This window comes from Camellia sinensis, chromosome 2, assembly GCF_055761805.1.
Source record: "Camellia sinensis isolate YWXY chromosome 2, ASM5576180v1, whole genome shotgun sequence".
NCBI classification, from domain to species: domain Eukaryota; kingdom Viridiplantae; phylum Streptophyta; class Magnoliopsida; order Ericales; family Theaceae; genus Camellia; species Camellia sinensis.
In genome coordinates, this window is record NC_138962.1 from 121,837,356 (window position 1) to 121,857,006 (window position 19,651).

Sequence of the window (19,651 nt, forward strand, 5' to 3'; positions counted from 1 at the left end):
TAAATTCTGTTTTAGTTGGTGTTTAGTAATTATTGGCAACAAAAGGCCATTTGGTCGCCCAAAACAGAAAAATTTACTGTTTGTCTTTGGCTATCAGGAACTTAGTCAGCCAATATTCACTTTTGGCGACTAATGGTTTGGTCGCCGCTAATAACATTTGCCACTATTTGTCGACAAATTTGTAGTTTCGTCGCTAAAGGTTGAATGAAATTTTAAAGGGAAATGAATAAATGTTGGCGCCTGTTTACTTTTACACATCTGGTGCTCTCTCTCACACACAGATTCTGTCAGCACCCAACCTCACCTCAGCGCAGACCACTACCGCTCGCCACCACCACTACCGAAGCCGCAAATCACGACCACCACCGCCGTATCCTCCCAGGTTCTCTCTTACTCTCGGTCTGTCTTTCTCTCTCTCTCTCTCTCTCTGTCTCTGTCTCTGGGTCTGCCGACCCCGGTCTCTCTCTCTGTCTCTCTCTATCCCCATTTCTCTATTTCACCTCCTTGTTGGTCACCGTCGCCTGAGATCCATCACCCACGGAAGTTCGATCGGCTGCTCCTCCCTCATTCACATCTTTGCTTGCAGCTCTCTTCTTCATCAAGGTATGTATCCTTCTCAATCTATCTCTTCTTCCCCTTCCTTTCCCCCCTCTCTGCAACTCCCTTACCAACAGGTGAAACCCTCTTCCCAAACCCCTCTGCAAAACCCCCTATTTCCCTTCCTATGACCCCCTTTCAGCTGGATTAATTAATAAAATCAAGAATATATATATGTGTGTGTGTGTGTGTGTGTGTGTGTGTGTGTGTAGGGTTCTATTCTGAAAAACTGGTTATATGTGATTGATTTTTACTGCAACAGCTTCTAGTAAAAATTGTTGGAAATGATTTGAAATGATTTGGAAAAAATTTGAGTGTCATTCTGAGTGTCAAAAATGATTTTCCACAGGACTCCTAGACTACAGCCCAAATCATTTTCATTACACTTTTTGGTGCTGCTATGGGACAAGTATGGTATTTGATATAAATAATTATTTTTTTCCTCTATATTTTCCCAGAAAATGTAAACAATCTCTGGTTCTTTCATAAGAAAATCCAAATTCTGAAGAAACCTAACTGCATCATGAAACCTTATAAATTTCTAGTCTCTTGGTTGTTTCTTATTTCTAATGTTTACTTGTGGATGATTTTTTTTTTCCTTGGTGTTCAATTCTATCAATTTAATGGTTCATTTTTCATGACTTCTTTAGGAATTGAGTCTTTCTCAAAACTATACTTTGAAGAAGCGGGCAAAGTTGCAGGGCTTTACATCGTCCAGTACATATCGAGCTCACTTAATTGGAAATTTGGATAGATTTCGCTAAATCAGAAGACCAAGTCAGGTGGATCAGTTTCTTTGTTTATTATTGGTTAATTTCCCAGATATATAAGGAATAGATTACTAGTTTCAATTTGTTTGCCTGTGTTAGGTTTTATTTCTTGGCAAACCCGTTTGACAAAACTCCTTTCAGTTGTATTTATTTTCGTACTTTTATTTCAGTGAGGCTATGAGTGTTTAGATGCGAATCCAACCCGAATTGTGCTTTTCAGAGAAGGTACTACCTATGTTGACAAATCCGGAGACAAAACATTGTGTTGATTCAATTGTATTTTTTTGTGTTTTTGTTCTGTCCGCTCGAGCGGAGCTTTGTGAGCTAGAGCGTAGATTAGCAGGTCTCAGTAGATTAGCAGGTCTCAGTATTTTGTCAGGGCAAGTAAAAAATACTGGTCGGTGTGATTTTACGCTCGAGCAGATTCTCCTACGCTCGAGCACATCTCAGTTTGTTCGCACGCAGTTTTTGGTCAGTCCGCTCGAGCGGGCTGTGTTGAGCTCGAGCGGACCGCGCGATCCAGATTTCCAGATTTGATTAAAGAGTTGGTTTTCTTCTGAAATTAGGATTGCTTTGGTTTTCTATAAATAGTTGGTTTTCTCCCAACACTAGTGGATTTGATGGGACTTCTCCAGATCTTATTTTTGGATCTTAAGGTTTATATCTGGAGAGATTTTGCTAGTTTACTTTGATGTTTTTATTGAGTTTTCAACTCATGATTTAAAGAGAGTACATCAAAGGTTTGTTTGTTATACACAAAAGAGAGAGTTGTTCTTCAGTTGTGGATTCTGAAGAATTCGAGCCTGAAGCTTTGGTGGAATCCGGAGTGGCTCATCAGAAAGACAATTCCGTGGTGAAGATGGGGTTGGAAGAGGCACATAGAGGTTGGTTCAATTAGGCGTTGTGGATTCGCTAGGTAATTGAGAGTATACCTGTGTAATTCCTTTAAATCTTCTTAGTGGATTGTTCTTGTGGCTGCTGCCCGTGGTTTTTTTGATCACAGTTGGAGGTGTCCAATTGTGGTTTTTTCCACGTTAAATCGTTGTGTCTCTTTGTCTTGATTGTTTGATTGGGATTGTTATATTCAGCTTAAAATTGATACATAATCACAAGTCAACATCTAGGAGATTTCTAGATTTTTCAATTGGTATCAGAGCGGGTCGTTCTATTTTTTTTTTAAAAAAAACATTCTTTTAGAACGAGATCTTGTTTGATTTGTGATAATGGATGCAAAGAGATCGGTTAATGATGAATCCTCGGAGAGTGATAATGAAGAGCTTGAGCAAGCTTATGAGAAGTTGTATAAGGAGTCTCTTAAGTTATTCAAATTGAATGACAAACTCACAAAGAAACTCAAAGCATGTGAATGTGAGAATGTCAAACTTAAGGAGGAGATTTCCGAGGCTAGGATCAATGCCATCAAGATAGCTGATGATCAACAAGTTCTTTGTGCAAAACTGTTAACTTGTGAGACAGAGAGGAATGAGCTACTGCAAACCCATGCCATATATGAAGAAAAGATTGAATCTCTCGAGATGTCACAAGTTGCTTTGGAAGAACTAATGATCAAGAAAGAGGAAGAGCTCAAGTGTGCTATGGCTACCATTGGTCTTTGGAACAAAGGATCAAAGACCTTGGAGGATATCATTGGGTCTCAACAAACGAGTTGTGACAAGAGTGGCATTGGCTTTGGTGGTAAGAGAGAGCAAAAGCAGAGTGCTTCAACATCTCATGATACAAGAACTCAAGGAAAGGGGGGACAAAAGATTCAACAAGAGGAAAGACTTCTCAAACTCCCTAGAGTTGGTAAGGTAAAAGAAAAGAAGGTACACCCTGTTTTTGTTTGTCATCATTGTGGTATGCATGGTCATATTCGCCCTTATTGTTATAAGTTGCATGGGAAAGTGTCTCAAAATGGTAGAAATTCGAATACTTTTTGGGTTAGGAGACAGCCTTACATGTCTAAGCGGAATACCAAGATTCATGAGGGTGTTCACAACACCGCGACATTTACCAAGACCGCTAGACCTAATTTTGTTAAGATAAAAAAGATTTGGGTGAGAAAACTTGACTTGTGTTAATTTGTTTATTTGTTTTAGCTTTTGGATTTTTGTGTGTTAAACATGTGTGCTTGTTCATTTTTTTTTTGTCTTGCTTTATTCTTGAAAAAAAAAAAGAAAAAAGAAAAAAAATCTCAAAAAGTTTTTCTTAGTATGGTTTTGCAAGCTTGAAATTTTTGAGTGGTCCTTGGTGCATATTGGAATTGATGAGAATATCCATTACATGTTAATATATGTGTACTTTCTGTGGTCATTACTCGTTTTGGAGTGTGTGTTTTTGATAAGTATGTCTCATTCTGTACACACTCTTGGATTAGCAAATTTTTTAGTCTTCTGCCTTAGTGATTATTTTTTCTCTATGGACTTCTGTCATTGATCTTTTGCGTTTCTAGAGGAATTGACCTATACTAGCATATCTTGGGTGATGTTGAGTCTCTTAACCACCTACCATCCTTTTGCATCTCCACGGCTTTCCCCTTAATTCTTTGCAATCTAGCCATGAGGAAAAGGCTACCTCAGAGTCACCAACCAGGCCATCCTTATTATATCCATGCTTCTCTGGTTCGGTTTCCATACTCTTGAGCGTGTCAACCACCAATGATTGTGCAAAAAAAAAAGGGAAAAAAAGGAAAAGAAAAAAAAAATGCACAAGAAAGAAAAGAAAAAATGTGCAAAAGAAAGAAAAGAAAAAGTGTGTGAAAAAAAAAAAAAAAAAAAGATAAAGATTCATTGTTTGAGGGGGAGCCTCCGCCTTTACTCACCAAATACCCCTTGATTCCTAGTGGTTTGACTTTCCTTTGTCGTACTTAAGATTCTCTTGTCGGAGGTCCGGCTTTCATATCACTACTAGGATTGAATCTAGTGTTTGTCAAACTTCAAGAGTCACACACACACTTTTTATCATGGGATCTATGCTTTTCAGTTAATGCATCACTTTCTTTCATGAGGAATCTTCTACAGACTGTGCACATTGTGTTTTCTTGCAATGGTGCTTCTTGGATAATCTTATGTGTTTTAAGGTACTAATCTGAAATTCCTTGCTTGGTCCACCATATTTTTTTTTTCATTTTCTTCTTGTTCACTGTTTTCAGTGTTTGTGGTTGCTTTTAGTGAGGGGGAGTTTGGTTCATCTTGATTTGGGTTGGTAAGGGAGTTTGGTTTCTTATTGCAAGAGTTGTTTAGCATGAACACTTTGATATGTTTGGTAAGGGAGATTGGCTATATGTTTTGCATGTTACTATGCACTATTTGCCCTTCTTGTATGTTCATGGTATTTACATCGTCATATCATTGCTTGTGTGGTTTATGATCTTGCGTTTGTTGTTTGAGAGTTGTTTTTCATGAGTCTTAATTTTCATCTATTCATGTTTTCCATCTCATGTTTCAAGATAATCGTGTCATATGTCTATTACTCTTTCATATACTCTTGTGGGACTAATAATTGTTTTGGAGATTGTGGCACTAATAACTATTTTGCAGATCAAGACCTTGAGAAAGAAGTTGGCTTTTGTTGGCTGTAATGGGTTGGGGTGTTTAGGATTTTATTTGTTAGGTGTGTTTTGTCACGGCATTGCCAAAGGGGGAGATTGTTAGGTTTTATTTCTTGGCAAACCCGTTTGACAAAACTCCTTTCAGTTGTATTTATTTTTGCACTTTTATTTCAGTGAGGCTATGAGTGTTTAGATGCGAATCCAACCCGAATTGTGCTTTTCAGATAAGGTACTACCTATGTTGACAAATCCGGAGACAAAACATTGTGTTGATTCAATTGTATTTTTTTGTGTTTTTGTTCTGTCCGCTCAAGCGGAACTTTGTGAGCTCGATCGTAGATTAGCAGGTCTCAGTAGATTAGCAGGTCTCAGTATTTTGTCAGGGCAAGCAAAAAATACTGGTCGGTGTGATTTTACGCTCGAGCGGATTCTCCTACGCTCGAGCGCATCTCAGTTTGTTCGCACGCAGTTTTTGGTCAGTCCGCTCGAGCGGGCTGTGTTGAGCTCGAGCGGACCGCGCGATCCAGATTTCCAGATTTGATTAAAGAGTTGGTTTTCTTCTGAAATTAGGATTGCTTTGGTTTTCTATAAATAGTTGGTTTTCTCCCAACACTAGTGGATTTGATGGGACTTCTCCAGATCTTATTTTTGGATCTTAAGGTTTATATCTGGAGAGATTTTGCTAGTTTACTTTGATGTTTTTATTGAGTTTTCAACTCATGATTTAAAGAGAGTACATCAAAGGTTTGTTTGTTATACACAAAAGAGAGAGTTGTTCTTCAGTTGTGGATTCTGAAGAATTCGAGCCTGAAGCTTTGGTGGAATCTGGAGTGGCTCATCAGAAAGACAATTCCGTGGTGAAGATGGGGTTGGAAGAGGCACATAGAGGTTGGTTCAATTAGGCGTTGTGGATTCGCTACGTAATTGAGAGTATACCTGTGTAATTCCTTTAAATCTTCTTAGTGGATTGTTCTTGTGGCTGTTGCCCGTGGTTTTTTTTATCACAGTTGGAGGTGTCCAATTGTGGTTTTTTCCACGTTAAATCGTTGTGTCTCTTTGTCTTGATTGTTTGATTGGGATTGTTATATTCAGCTTAAAATTGATACATAATCACAAGTCAACATTTAGGGGATTTCTAGATTTTTCAGCCTGAACTATCAGCCTAATACATGCTAGTAGTAGGTTCTTATGTTCTTGTTTTAGTAACAGATGTGAATGATAACTGTACCAAAATTATCCTGGGTCAGATTGGATAAATCAGTGACGGCACAACACCTAGTTAAGCCCTTGTTAGAAGTGTCTTTTAAAATATCACTATATTTGATATGCAGGAAAAAATGTGAGCCCAGCAATCCAAATTTTTGGCAAGCATTACTTCAATTACAAATGATGGAAAAATGGTTCAGAAGGTGGAGAAGAAGCATGCCCCTCTGATATCAGAAGCGACACTGGAGAGCCTACACAAGATGTCTGCTCTCTTTGCCATGACCCAAATTCTAAAATTACCATTTGAGCTTCAGTGATTACAAATTCGTTTTTCTTTTTTAAATTCCAACTTAAACTCATACGGATGTTTTTATTTGTATTCTTGAAACAAGAAATCTAGGCTTCTGAGTCTCATTGACAGAGGTCCCCCATTATGGGAACAAGTTTGCCAGTCAGACGAGGAACACCTAAAATTTTTTATAGTAAGTTTTGGGGTTATTATTTTTTGAAGCTATTTCTCTTGTTCCTAGATTATGACCTAAGGGTTATGAACTTATGATCTTCTATGTGTGAAGGAAGTAGATTTTTTTGAGAATGATTGCTCAAAACTGTTTCTTACTATTGTTACAAATATAATTATGTCTCAATCACTTGAGAATCCCAGGACTTTAAAGCTTTTACTAAGAAACCATGAACTAAAGCATCAGGGGGTGTCGTGTAATTTACCCTTTCAATTTTGAGTGTTTGTTCGTGGCTTTGCCTCCAATAGAGTATTTTCTTAAATGTTTTCCTGTCCTTTAACAAGAAAATGCCTCTCAGGAGATTTTAGTTGTGGAAAAGCAAGCTTTCTTAACTTCCCTTGTTCCAGAATTCTTTCATGATATCGCGACAACCAAAAGGAATAAAGTGATTCTGCAGCAACGCTTTAAACTTGCCTTTATTTCAAGGTTCCTTCAACATGCATAATTAATTGAACATTGCTACATAGGCATACACTTGTAACTAAAGTTTTCTATCTGTCTTTTCACCGTTGCGATAATATTGATAAAGTAGGGTTTCTCTAAACATGTTGCTGGACATGTGCATGTATTGAAAAGGCATATGTAATGTTTTTACACTGCTAATACAGGTATGTTAGACGAATTGTTTTTGAAGGAGGACTCATTGTAGATCCAGATCAGGTAGTAGTCTGCTTTAGTCTCTCGTTTTCTGCAGTTGATAGCAATTGTTTATTTTAGTATCTTGAATAATGAACTTTTTATCTCAGGGGGAGTTACTCTGCCCTGTATGCTACAGGCCAATTAACCTCTACAAACAGGGAAACTAATTTCCTTCGCTTTCCAGAAGCCTTGTCTCTTTTACGCAGTGCTGCTGATGTTGCTGGGAGGAGTGAAATCCTAAAAGCTTTTCCAATGTCTCAAAAACTTTTTTTTTGCTGTAGTTTGTAATAGACACTTAAAGACAAATTTTGGTTGTCTCAAAAATCAAAACTTTTTACAACCACATATTTTTGTCTCTAAAAGTCTATTTATAGTAACAAATGCAAAATTTTGTCTCTAAAATTCAATTTTTGACTTTTCCGAAAGGACCATTGGAGACAAACCTTGGATGAACAAAATTAGTTGGCTAAAGTTTTTTCCAACAAATATTACACTTTTAGGGGCAAAATAAATTTGTCCCTAAAAAGCTGATTTCTTGTAATGAGTGTTTCTGCCAATACTTTTACAAAAATTATCTATTTAAGAACTTTAATGGGTTGCTTTTGTTACCGAGTTTGGACACTAATTGGCTGAAGATATTCATGCATTTGTTCTGCAACAGGGATGGGAATGTACCTATTTCTTTATCCAAAAGTACCTGATGAGGAAACTAGATCTTATAAGCGAAGATGAGGTAAGTGAATCATCTGACCTATTTTGCAAATATTATAATTTTGTTTATTAATCTAGTAAAATCTTGTACAAAAGAAAATGAATTAGAGTCAGATGATGTAGAGTTTTGTTTAATTGCTGAGATGTGTAAAAATCTTTCTTTACCTTAGAAGCATTTGGTTTGGTTATTGTGAATGGCAAGCAGATTATATTTTAATGTGAATAGCTAGTTTGTGTTTATGTGCATGTGTAAACAACATAAAGAATTAGAGACAAAGGAAAATTTACAGTTAGAAAACATAATTTACATTATTCTACTTTAAATCTTAAATTATGATTATTGTAATTGTTTGACATTTACAATCTTAATATTAATAACTGGATTCAGACAGATTCAGACTCATCTATTTAGCTAGAAGACAATTTTTTTTTTCTTTTTTCAAATGACTAGCAGACATTGCTATTTGCGTGGAGGCAATTCTAGCACTCTGACATTAGGGTGTTGTTTCTTTTTCTCCCAATGCAGCACACTTTTCTGCATCAACAATACTTACCATCGATGCACAGTTATGACACTCTTGTTTTGCTACTAGTTCAAGCGTCTTAGATCACAAAATAGTAATGAAGCCTTCAACTATAGATACCATGATATGCTAAGCACGGATTTGTACACATGACACGATACGACACAAACATACCGACATGCCAATTTAAAAAAAAAATAATCCAACTGAGTTTCATAATTACCACGCGTAGCGAAAATACAAAACAACCCCTAAACCACTATACGGACATCACGGGCAACATCCTCATGCCAAATAGGACCTGTTGCAACAAACAGAATGTAATTAGCACGCGTAAGTTGGGAGTTTGAGCCGAAAATGCCATACACTTTGTTGAAAAAGGACATTCGGGGGGGCAAAAAATGCAAAATAGTCCCTGACCACTACATGCATGTCATGGCCAGCTTCTTGGTGACAAATATGACCTATTGCAACACACGGAATGTAATTAGCATGCGTAGATTGGGAGTTAGAGCCGAAAACGCATTAAACTTAGTCGAAAAGAGGCATTTGAGGAGGGGGCAAAAATGCAAAATAGCCTCTGACCACTAAATACATGGCACGGCAAGCTTCCTCGTGACAAATAAGACCTGTTGCAACAGACGGAATGTAATTAGCACGTGTATGTTGGGAGTTAAAGCTGAAAACGCCTTAAACTTAGTCAAAAAAATGAGTTCGGAGGGCGAAAACGCAAAATAGCCCCCGAACCAATGTATTCATGTTATGGAAAGCTTCCTCATGACAAATAGGACCTGTTGCAATCGACGGAATGTAATTAGCATGCGTAGGTTAAGAGTTAGAGCCGAAAATGCCTTAAACTTAGTCAAAAAAGGGCGTTTGGAGGGTAAGGGCATTTGGAGGGTGAAAACACAAAATAGTCTCCGAACCACTATATTCATGTCACGAAAAGCTTCCTCATGACAAATAGGACCTATTGTAATAGACGGAATGTAATTAGCACGTGTCGGTTGGGAGTTAGAGCTGAAAACGTCTTAAACTTAGTAGAAAAAGAGCATTTGGGGGGACGAAAAATGCAAACCAGCCCCCGACCACTACATGCATGTCACAGCCAGCTTTCTCATGACAAATATGACCTGTCGCAACAGACGGAATGCAATTAGCACATGTAGATTGGGAGCTAGAGCCGAAAACGCCTTAAACTTAGTCGAAAAAAGGTGTTCGGAAGGCAAAAATGCAAAACAGCCCCTGAACCAATGTATTAATGTCACATAAAACTTTCTCATGATAAATTGGGCCTGTTACAACAGACGGAATGTAATTCGCACGTGTAGTTTGGGAGTTAGAGCCAAAAACGTCTCAAACTTAACCGAAAAAGAGTATTAAGGTGGCGAAACTACGAAACAGCCACCGAACCACCCTATAAATGTCGCGGCTAGCTTCTCCATAACAAATAGGACATGTGACAACAGACGGAATGCAATTTGCACTTGTAGGTTGGGAGTTAGAACCAAAAACACCTCAAACTTAATCGAAAAAGGGTGTTAAGGGGGCGTAACTGCGAAATAGCCCCCGAACCACAGTATTGATGTCACAGACAGCTTCTCTATGACAAATAGGACCTGTGACAATAGACAAAATATAATTCGCACATGTAAGTTGGGAGTTAAAGCTGAAAACGTCTCAAACTTAACCAAAAAAGGGCGTAAATGGGGCAAAATTGCAAAGCAGTCCCTGAACCACTATATGGATGTCACAGCTAGCTTTGCTGTGACAAATAGGACTTGTGACAACAGACATAATGTATTTTGTACGTGTATATTGGGAGTTAGAGCCGAAAACGCCTTAAATTTAACCGAAAAAGGACGTTAAGGCGGCGAAAATGCAAAATAGTGCCCGAACCACCGTATGGATGTCACAGACAGCTTCTCCATGACAAATAGGACCTGTGACAATAGACGGAATGTAATTCGCACGTGTAGGTTGGGAGTTAGAGCCGAAAACGCCTCAAACTTAACCAAAAAAGGGCGTTAAGGGGGCGAAATTGTGAAACAGCCCCCGAACCACTTTATGGCTGTCACAGCCAGCTTCTCCATAACAAATAGGACATATGACAACAGATGGAATGTAATTCACACGCGTAGGTTGAGAGTTAGAGCCAAAAACATCTCAAACTTAACCGAAAAAGGGCGTTAAGGTGGTGAAACTGCGAAACAGCCACCGAACCGCCCCATAGATGTCGTGACCAGCTTCTCCATGACAAATAGGACCTCTGTGAATAGACGGAATGTAATTTGCTTTTGTAGGTTGGGTGTTAGAGCCAAAAATACCTCAAACTTAACCGAAATAGGACGTTAAGGGGACGAGACTGCGAAACAGCCCCCAAACCACCGTATAGATGTCACAGCCAACTTCTCCATGACAAAAGGACCTGTGACAATAGACGAAATGTAATTCGCATGTGTAGGTTGGGAGTTAGAGCCGAAAACGCCTCAAACTTAACTGAAAAAGGGTGTGAAGGGGTCGAAATTGTGAAACAGCCCCCAAACCACCGTATAGATGTCACGGCCAGCTTCACCGTGACAAATAAGACCTGTGACAACAGACGAAATGTATTAGGTTGGCAGTTAGAGCTGAAAATACCTTAAACTTTACCGAAAAGGGGCGTTAAGGAGGCGAAAATGCAAAATAGCCCCCAAACCACCATAGGGATGTCACGGACAGCTTCGCCGTGACAAATAGGACCTGTGACAACAGACAGAATGTAATTCGGACGTGTAAGTTGGGAGTTAGAGCCAAAAACGTCTCAAACTTAACCAAAAAAGGGCGTTAAGGTGGCAAAACTGCGAAACAGCCACCGAACCGCCCTATGGATGTCACGGCCAGCTTTGCCGTGACAAATAGGATATGTGACAACAAAATGAATGTAATTCTCACGTGTAGGTTGGGAGTTAGAGCCAAAAACGTCTCAAACTTAACCGAAAAATGACGTTAAGGTGGCGAAACTGCGAAACAGCCACCGAACCGCCCTATGGATGTCACGGCCAGCTTCACCATGACAAATAGGACCTGTGACAACAGACGGAATGTAATTCGCACATGTAGGTTGGGAGTTAGAGCCAAAAACGCTTCAAACTTAACTGAAAAAGGACGTTAAGTCAAAACTATGTTGCTACGTGTTTAACATTTCTTTGGTTCCATTATTGGAGTTCACCTCATGATATGATGATTGGCCTCTCAAAGTCAAACATAACAAATTACATATTGTATGCCTCTAAGGCTCCGACTTTTGTAACGTTGATAATCTTAATATTGAAGCAAGATTATTTCTTTCGTTTTCTGTCAGATAAAAATAACAATATGAAGCTTCGAGACATTGGTCATCTATGAAAATAACAATATGAAGCTTAGAAGGAAAATCTCAAAATAGTACAAGAATGGAAAGCTGCAAGTCTGATGTAGTATATGTTTACAGCCACTACAATTTACAACGGTTGTTGTCAACAAGTCCTATACCTAAATTTTGTTTGTTTTTATCAAATTTTGAGAAGGTTTGATATCATACCCTGAAAAATCTGATAAAAAACCCAAGTATTTTCAATTGTAGATGAGCATACATTCATTACCCATTAATGATTAGCCTTAGTTGTTAAAATTTAAGTGCAGATTTTGGGATTTCATAGTTGCATAAAAGAATCTCCCAATTCTCACCTAAGTTTTTGTTTGTTTTCAGCAAACTTTGAGAGGTGCAGTTTTCATCAAACAATGAGGGTAAATTACACCGTTGACACCTCTATTTATAACCACAACTACAGCATGTAGATAAAAGGGAAACCTCATCAACTCTAGTTTAAAGACTGACAACTTTATGAAAGGTGAATTCCACAGATTCTAATAATTGCCTTTGTATATTTATAGGACGATGAAATTATAGAAAAAAAATTGTGCAGTTGGTTGGAATAAACATTGCATGATACATATATATGCTTTTATTTCCAAGAAGGCATTTATAGATTGTTCTACCTTAAATGCATGTTACAACATTTTTCCTATGTCTAGATCAATTGATATTTTGTAACCAATTGCAATCTTTTTTTTTGTAGATGGCTTTTTGTACGGACTTGTGGATAATCCATTTTGGTATATGGAAAAGAAATTACGCTTTTGTATACAACAAATACTTTTTTCATTCTCGGCTTTTGTGTAGTTCACTATTACTGATACGAAAAACTTTTGGAAACCAACTAATAATACCTGTCGTGGTACATATATCACCTTCTGCCGTGGTACATATATCACCTTTTGTCATGGTACATAGATTACCTTTTGTTGTGGTACAGATTACGATGGTAATTTGTACCATGCCAAATGGCCATTTCACATGCTAGTACATGTATTTTTTGTATACGGAAGACATGATTTTTGTATGAGTCTATATTTTTTATGGAATTATTATTTCAATTTGGGCAATAGTTGGTTTGTATGGACTTTGACAATTAAAATTATTCATTTTTTGTATATGGATGCAGATGTGGAATGATTGATATAGTGTACATATTGTTTTGTTTATATACGTATTACAAGTTGCATGAAATATAGACAGGTTGTGAAGAAAGTATAATTTTGCGATAAAACATAAGATCATGTTTTTGATGACTAAATTGTTAGCAGCTAAAAAAAAATTGGAAAAATAGTTTTGGCTACTAAAAGTTTAATAGCCAAAAAAACAATCAAACATTTGGCGACTAAAAGTTTAGTAGCCAAAAAAAATAAATAAACATATGGCCACTAAAATATGTCGTAGCAAAAAAATAAGCTGAAGAATAAAAAAAACTTTTGGCTACTAAAACTTTAGTAGCAAAAAATGTGAGATTTTAGGCGACCAAATGTTTAGTAGCCAAAACACAAAATATTTGCCAACTAAAATCTTACTAGCCAAAAACATATGACATTTACTTTAAGCCACTAATATATTTGGTAGCTACAAATCTTTTCCGCAACTAAATGATTAGTCGTTAAAAATAAGTGAAGTGTTTAGCGACAAAAAAAATTAGTCACCGAAAATATGATATTTAATTTTATTTCAAACCTTTTGGCAACTAAAAACTTAGTCGACAATGTAGCATATTTGGCAACAAAAATGATTTTAGTCACTAATAATCTTTCTCGACAATTCTTTCACGACTAATTCTGCGACCAAATATTTTTGTCGCTAAAAGCCTTCGGTAACTAAAGATTGACTTTTGGCAAAAATTCTTGTAGTGTTTCTCTCTATAACTCTTTTCCTCTTTGTCTCTCTACAAACACTTAAAAACTTATAAACTTCTTGATCACCTCATTTTAAATTAGAATCTCACACTGCTCCTTTGACCAAAAATGTAGAGTGCATCAAGAGCGTCATTCTTACCAGAGCCGATCTTCAATGGGACAACTTCAAAAATTTGAGTCTCTTCCTTCTCCTTCTTAAAATTGAAATAGACCATATGTTAAATAAAAAAATTTTAAAAAAAAATACTGAAATTCAAATTTTCGATCAATTTTAAGTGATTGGTTCAATTCTATTGGATTTTTTTACATTCCTACAAAATATCCATGTTTCTCATCTTTAGTAGTTTTGACTTTATTTAATACTGTTAGTTGTGATTACTCAAACGTCCAATCGATTTAGAGTTTGAAAAATGGTTCAAATGAATTGTCCAAGTCCAGATTCCACTGATTGGAAAAGTCAAAAGTCGGAAGGCCTATCTAAATGCTATTAGCATGGAGATCATCATACATTACCAGTTTTAAGTTAGGGAATTAATTCCAAGAATAGTTGTGATGAATATTACCATTCAACAATGTTATGTAATTTGAATTTAAATTTGTCTGAATAGTTTGAGTTTTGACTTATCAATTATCCGATAACAAAGTAATAGTCATAATCGACATAAATAGTATTGCACCGATCTTTCGGACAATCGTCTGAGAGTCAACTGACATGTACAAATTCGAGTTATTCGGTCAAACTCAAATTCAAGTTAACAAACATTTTTCATTATCATTTTTATTGAAATGGGATTGCTAAATTGGTCCAAATATTTTTGAAAATAAGTATTATCATATGTTTCAATTTATTTGTCTTGGGAATGGTCCAAGTTCCACATTTCAAGTCTAAAGAAACTGGTCCAATTAGAATTGGTATGAACATTATCATATTTTGTCAGTTTTAGTTCGGGAACAATCCAAATATTATTGGTAAATTGACAGGGTCTAGAAATTGGTTACGAATATTATCGTACTTTCCAATTTTAAGTTTGGAAATGATTCTAATAGTTTCAGTGAGTTAACCTGGTCCGGAAATCATTATGAGTGTTATCAAATTTTTTAATTTTAAGTCTAGAAGCAATCTAAATTTGGTGAATAATATCATATTCTTAGAAGTTTTAAAAAATAAAATAAAATAAAATAAAAATGGTGAATTACACTAATGGTTCTTTTAGTTTTGAGCTTGTGTCATTTTGGTCTCTGACTTTTCAATTGTGACACATTTGATCCTGAATTTTGAATTTTGTTCCAAATAAGGATAATTATAGATACTATTAGATTTTTCAAGGGCAAAATCGTCAATTTGATAAAATATAAATTAATTTGACAAAAATAAATGTCAAAAAATTATTTTTGAATTTTTAAAAAATATTTCTAGCTACTAAAGATAAAATTATATAAAATTGATAAATCTTTTAGATATATTTTTTTTATGAAATTAATTTTTATTATGTATTTAGATGATAATAATGTAAAATTAATTTTTAAAAATTAATCATATAATTTTTATTAATTTTTATCAATTTCACATAATTTTATTTTTGGTGGGTAGAAATAATTTTTTAAAAATTTTAAAATATTTTTTTGATATTTATTTTTGTCAAAGTAATTTATATTTTATCAAATTGACGATTTTGCCTTTGAAATTAAACAATGATATGTTCAATTATTCTTATTTAGAATAAGATTTAAAATTTAAGACTAAATATGTCATAATTAAAAAGTAAAAAATTAAAGTGATACAAATCTTAAATTATAAAGACTATTAGTGTAATTTATCTAAATAAAAATATCGGTTCTGTACTTTGAAAAAGTTGGATCTTTGACCGAGCCTAACAGTAAATTTTGTGGGGCTCATTTTTCTTTCAACTCTTAAATGATTAATATTCCTCTACGAATGTGACAATCTCATAGGTAAGTGGGGAATGATAATCACTTAGTTTGAGGACGTAACGTAACTCTTAGAAGTGGATTTTTTGATTTTTTTAACTATTTTAATTTGGGTTAAAAATTTTGATTTTGAAAGAATTTTTTGATTTTTTAATTTTTTTGTGAAAGAAGAGTGTAATGATTATGAATTTGATATAACATTTTATTTATTGTGACTAAAATAACTTATTTTATCTTTTATGACTATTTTAGCCACAAATCATCTTGCCAAACGAATCCTTAATTATCTAAATAATCAGAAATCACTTTATCATTCTAATGAATCATTGGGGTCTAAAACATTTCCATTTTCCCTCACCAATATTATCATTCATTTAAACATAGCTTAATGGAATTGTAAAAAAATAAATAATTTTTCGTGAGATTAAAATAACAGAAAATATTTTTCAGGAAATATTTTAAGGTCCAACCAAACACAAGAAAAAAAGTCAATTTTGAGAGGAAAATATTTCTGCTTCCCAAACAAATAGAGCGCTATGATAAATTTTTTAAAAAAGTCTCAATTCATCTAGAAAAATAACTAATTAGACTAATTCCTTACAAAAATACAAAAATATATATAGGAAACAAAATCAAAGAATAAAATTTAAATTAAGCCACGATTTTAATACTAAACGGCTAAAAAGGTGTCCGACAAAAGGCAAATAAACTAGGAGAGGTTATTTGATAGTCTTACAATAATATTTTATACCATTTAACTTGTGATATTTGTTTTAATTTCTTCTAAAATTATTATTGTAAGATCACTTGTGGGGATATAATTTTGAGTGGTCCATGTGGCTTAGGTGGTTAGCCAATGTGTCATGTGGGTAATTCTAAATTGCCAAGGTGTGATCAGATTACACCTGAATTCGAGATATTCGGATACAAGATAAGAGTTACAGATAATGACAGACTCTCTGTTTGGATAGGGTACGACTTTTGTGAAAGTTAATCTTACTTTAAATTGAGAGTCCTAGATAAGTGTTATCTTGAAAGGAATAATAGTCTTATGAAGTAGGACTTCTAGGGGACGAGGGCACTGATGATTATAAAAGAAAGGCATCCATGTGGGTCTAAGGTATGTTTTTTCTTGATGCTTTTACTTAAGAGTTTTTATGCTTTAGCTAATATTTTGTGAGATTTGTTGACTGACTTGATCGTTGGAGTACCTCCGAGTAGACTAGTCACCATCTTGTTATCTTTCTTGTGTGTAGATGTTGGGCTTCTCTATTCTTGCACGTACTTTACGGCCTCGTTCCTAGATTCTTGGGTTAGAGATTTCATTTGGTTGTGAGGTCATATTTCAATACTCACAATTTGGCATTGTCTATGAGAACTTAGTCGGAATAGATGGTCAACATAGTACATGAGACCAATTAGTGAGTACCAAGTGGTAGTGATGGTTGGATTGTCAAACCTAGGGTTTGGCAAGAGGAGACGCTCGGGTTCTTGTCTTTTGAAGTCGATAAGTCATGATCTCGAATAGCGGTGTACCCGTCAGCATGTTGTTTAGTTGACATATTGGGAGTTTAGACTCTAGGTTCCATCACCTTAGAATAGCCAAGGTAATAGAACCTATGAGGCAATTGTGGGGACATAATTTTGAGTTGTTTACATGGCTTAGGTGGTTAGCCGAGGTGCCATGTAGGTGTTTCTGATTAGTCGAGGCGTGGTCAAGACATGTTAGAATTCGAGATGTTTGGATGAAGAACAAGAGTCCTAGATAATGACAGACTCTGTTTGGATAAGTGAGAATTCTTGAGAGAGTTAATTTTAATCCAAATTGGAGGAGTTGTTGATAGGTGATATCCTTGAAAGGAATAAAAGTCCTATGAAGTAAGACTTTTAGGGATTGAGGGTGTAGACATCCCATTTTGACTAACCCTAAGATTTCGGACGCTTGCAAGTTTCTCAATGATGAAATGGTAAATTATTTCATCTTTAGAATGTTTAAGGATGTTTGGAATTGCTCTGTAAACTCATTTTGGCAAAAAAAAAAAAAAAAAAAAAAAAAAAAAAAAAAAAAAAAAAAAAAAAACTGACTTTTTGTGAAAATAACCATACCCCTGAACTCGTTTTTAACCGAAAATCAACTTTTTAACCCTAAGAAGGAGATAAAAGCACTATTGTGCACTGATCAAACGTATGTTCTAAAATTAGTGACCCGTTTTATCAAAAATATTTATTAGGAAACAATACGGACTTACTTGGGCCACAAGCAAGCCAAGATCATGCAATGCATGCAGGGATGACATGTGTACCATAGCAAAGGGTATGTGTGCACGTTCCTCGTGCGTGTAAACCTTATCTGTGCGTGCACACATCCAAGCATGATAGTGTTATTTTTGAAAACTCAATCTTGGTGCATTTTTTATGGAAAGCGGAGGGAGAAAGTTATGGAACCCCATAAGAGGCTCCAGAACCTTCTCTTCTCCCTATAAAAAGGGCCTCTTCCCCTTCCTTTCAAGTGGTTTAGACTTGAGGCATTTTGAGAGCACTTGAGACCAAACACCACTTTTTCTTCTCCTCTTTGCCTTAGCCACGAAATTTCCTCACCCACAGAAACTCCAAACTTCTGCAAATTAACCTAAGGCCTAAAGAACTCAAACTAAGTCATAACCAAAGCTTGAGAGGCTTGTAAGCAAGAAATCCTTTGTTTTTTTGCTATTTTTTTGCTATTTTCTTCGCGTGCCTTTGGTTTATATAAACCAGCAAGTAAAACTCCTCTATTGCTTATATTTCGGTACTTTTTAGTCTCTTATTTCAGTATTCAAAGCATGTTATGATATTATGTCATCCTCTCATCATGTAGTTTATTCATTATATTCATCTTTCCACCGCCTCTTGCATGTTTTCTTTACTCTCATTAGAACAGCATGTTTAAGTTAATTTAATCATGTAGAAATCATGTGTTAAGCCCGATTTGGATCATCATATAGTTTAGTTTATATTTATACTTGTTAGTTGTATTCTATGCATAAGCATCATTAGTAGTCTCAAATCAGATCTATGTTCATGTTTTTGTATGTTAGTTGTATGATTAGGTCATATTTATTTTATGCATGCATGTAAAACGCACAAGTGGATATCCAGGTAAGTCCTCTCCATCTCCTTTGCATGTGCTTGCTATTGTATTGTTTTTCAATTATGCAAGTTAGATGCTCTGTGTGCAAAGTTATGTGTTTTGAATATTTTGTGAATGTTATTAATTTTATATTGATTTATGGCCATGGATTATTAACAATTCACTTCTCATTAAAAAATCATCATTTTTGGAAAATATGCCTTTATTCCCTAATCTAAAATAAATGATATTTATTTTTCTTCAAATCAAGTTGTTTTAGGTTAATTAAAAGTTTTAGGTCTAATAATGAGGTTTGTGTGAAATAATTAACCACTAAAATCATAAAATAGCAAGTAAGTAGATGCCAATGTTCAGATTGGGCAAAAAGGAATGCTTCCATATAAATGGCCTTCCCTCTTTTGTACCTAAACTCCCGAACTTAGAAATTTTCTAATTATGATGAACTGGACCTTAACTTAGTTTTTATTGTTAAATGTTTCTTAATTTTTCTTAAAAAAATTAAGCGGCGACTCTTTATTGGTCAAAGCAAGCCGGTGTGGAAAGTAACGCCTTAGATTCGAAAAAGGCACGGCACCCACAGAGGGCACTGATGGTTATAAAATGAAAGCACCCCACGTGAGTCTAAAATATATTTTTTCTTGCTACTTTTAATTGATAGTTCACTACAAAAAAAATTAAGGTTTTAGAGATCAAAATTTAGGGACAAAATTATTTTTTAGAAACCAAATAATTTTGTTGCGAAAAGTATCGTTGTTATATTTTTAGCAATAAAAAGTAGACATTAGTGATGAATTATTATCCTTTTAGAACCA

The 19,651-nt window shown here is 35.3% G+C and overlaps 1 long non-coding RNA gene across 1 annotated transcript; it reads left to right on the top strand.

Annotated features, from left to right (window-relative positions):
• The first annotated feature begins 222 nt into the window (after window positions 1-222).
• On the top strand, window positions 223-12,985 carry LOC114280901 (uncharacterized). Its single transcript, XR_014361592.1, has 8 exons — window positions 223-603; window positions 1,248-1,379; window positions 6,249-6,385; window positions 6,516-6,605; window positions 7,253-7,304; window positions 7,391-8,016; window positions 12,249-12,390; window positions 12,619-12,985. It is a non-coding gene; the product is annotated as an uncharacterized LOC114280901 (long non-coding RNA).
• The last annotated feature ends 6,666 nt before the right edge of the window (window positions 12,986-19,651 follow it).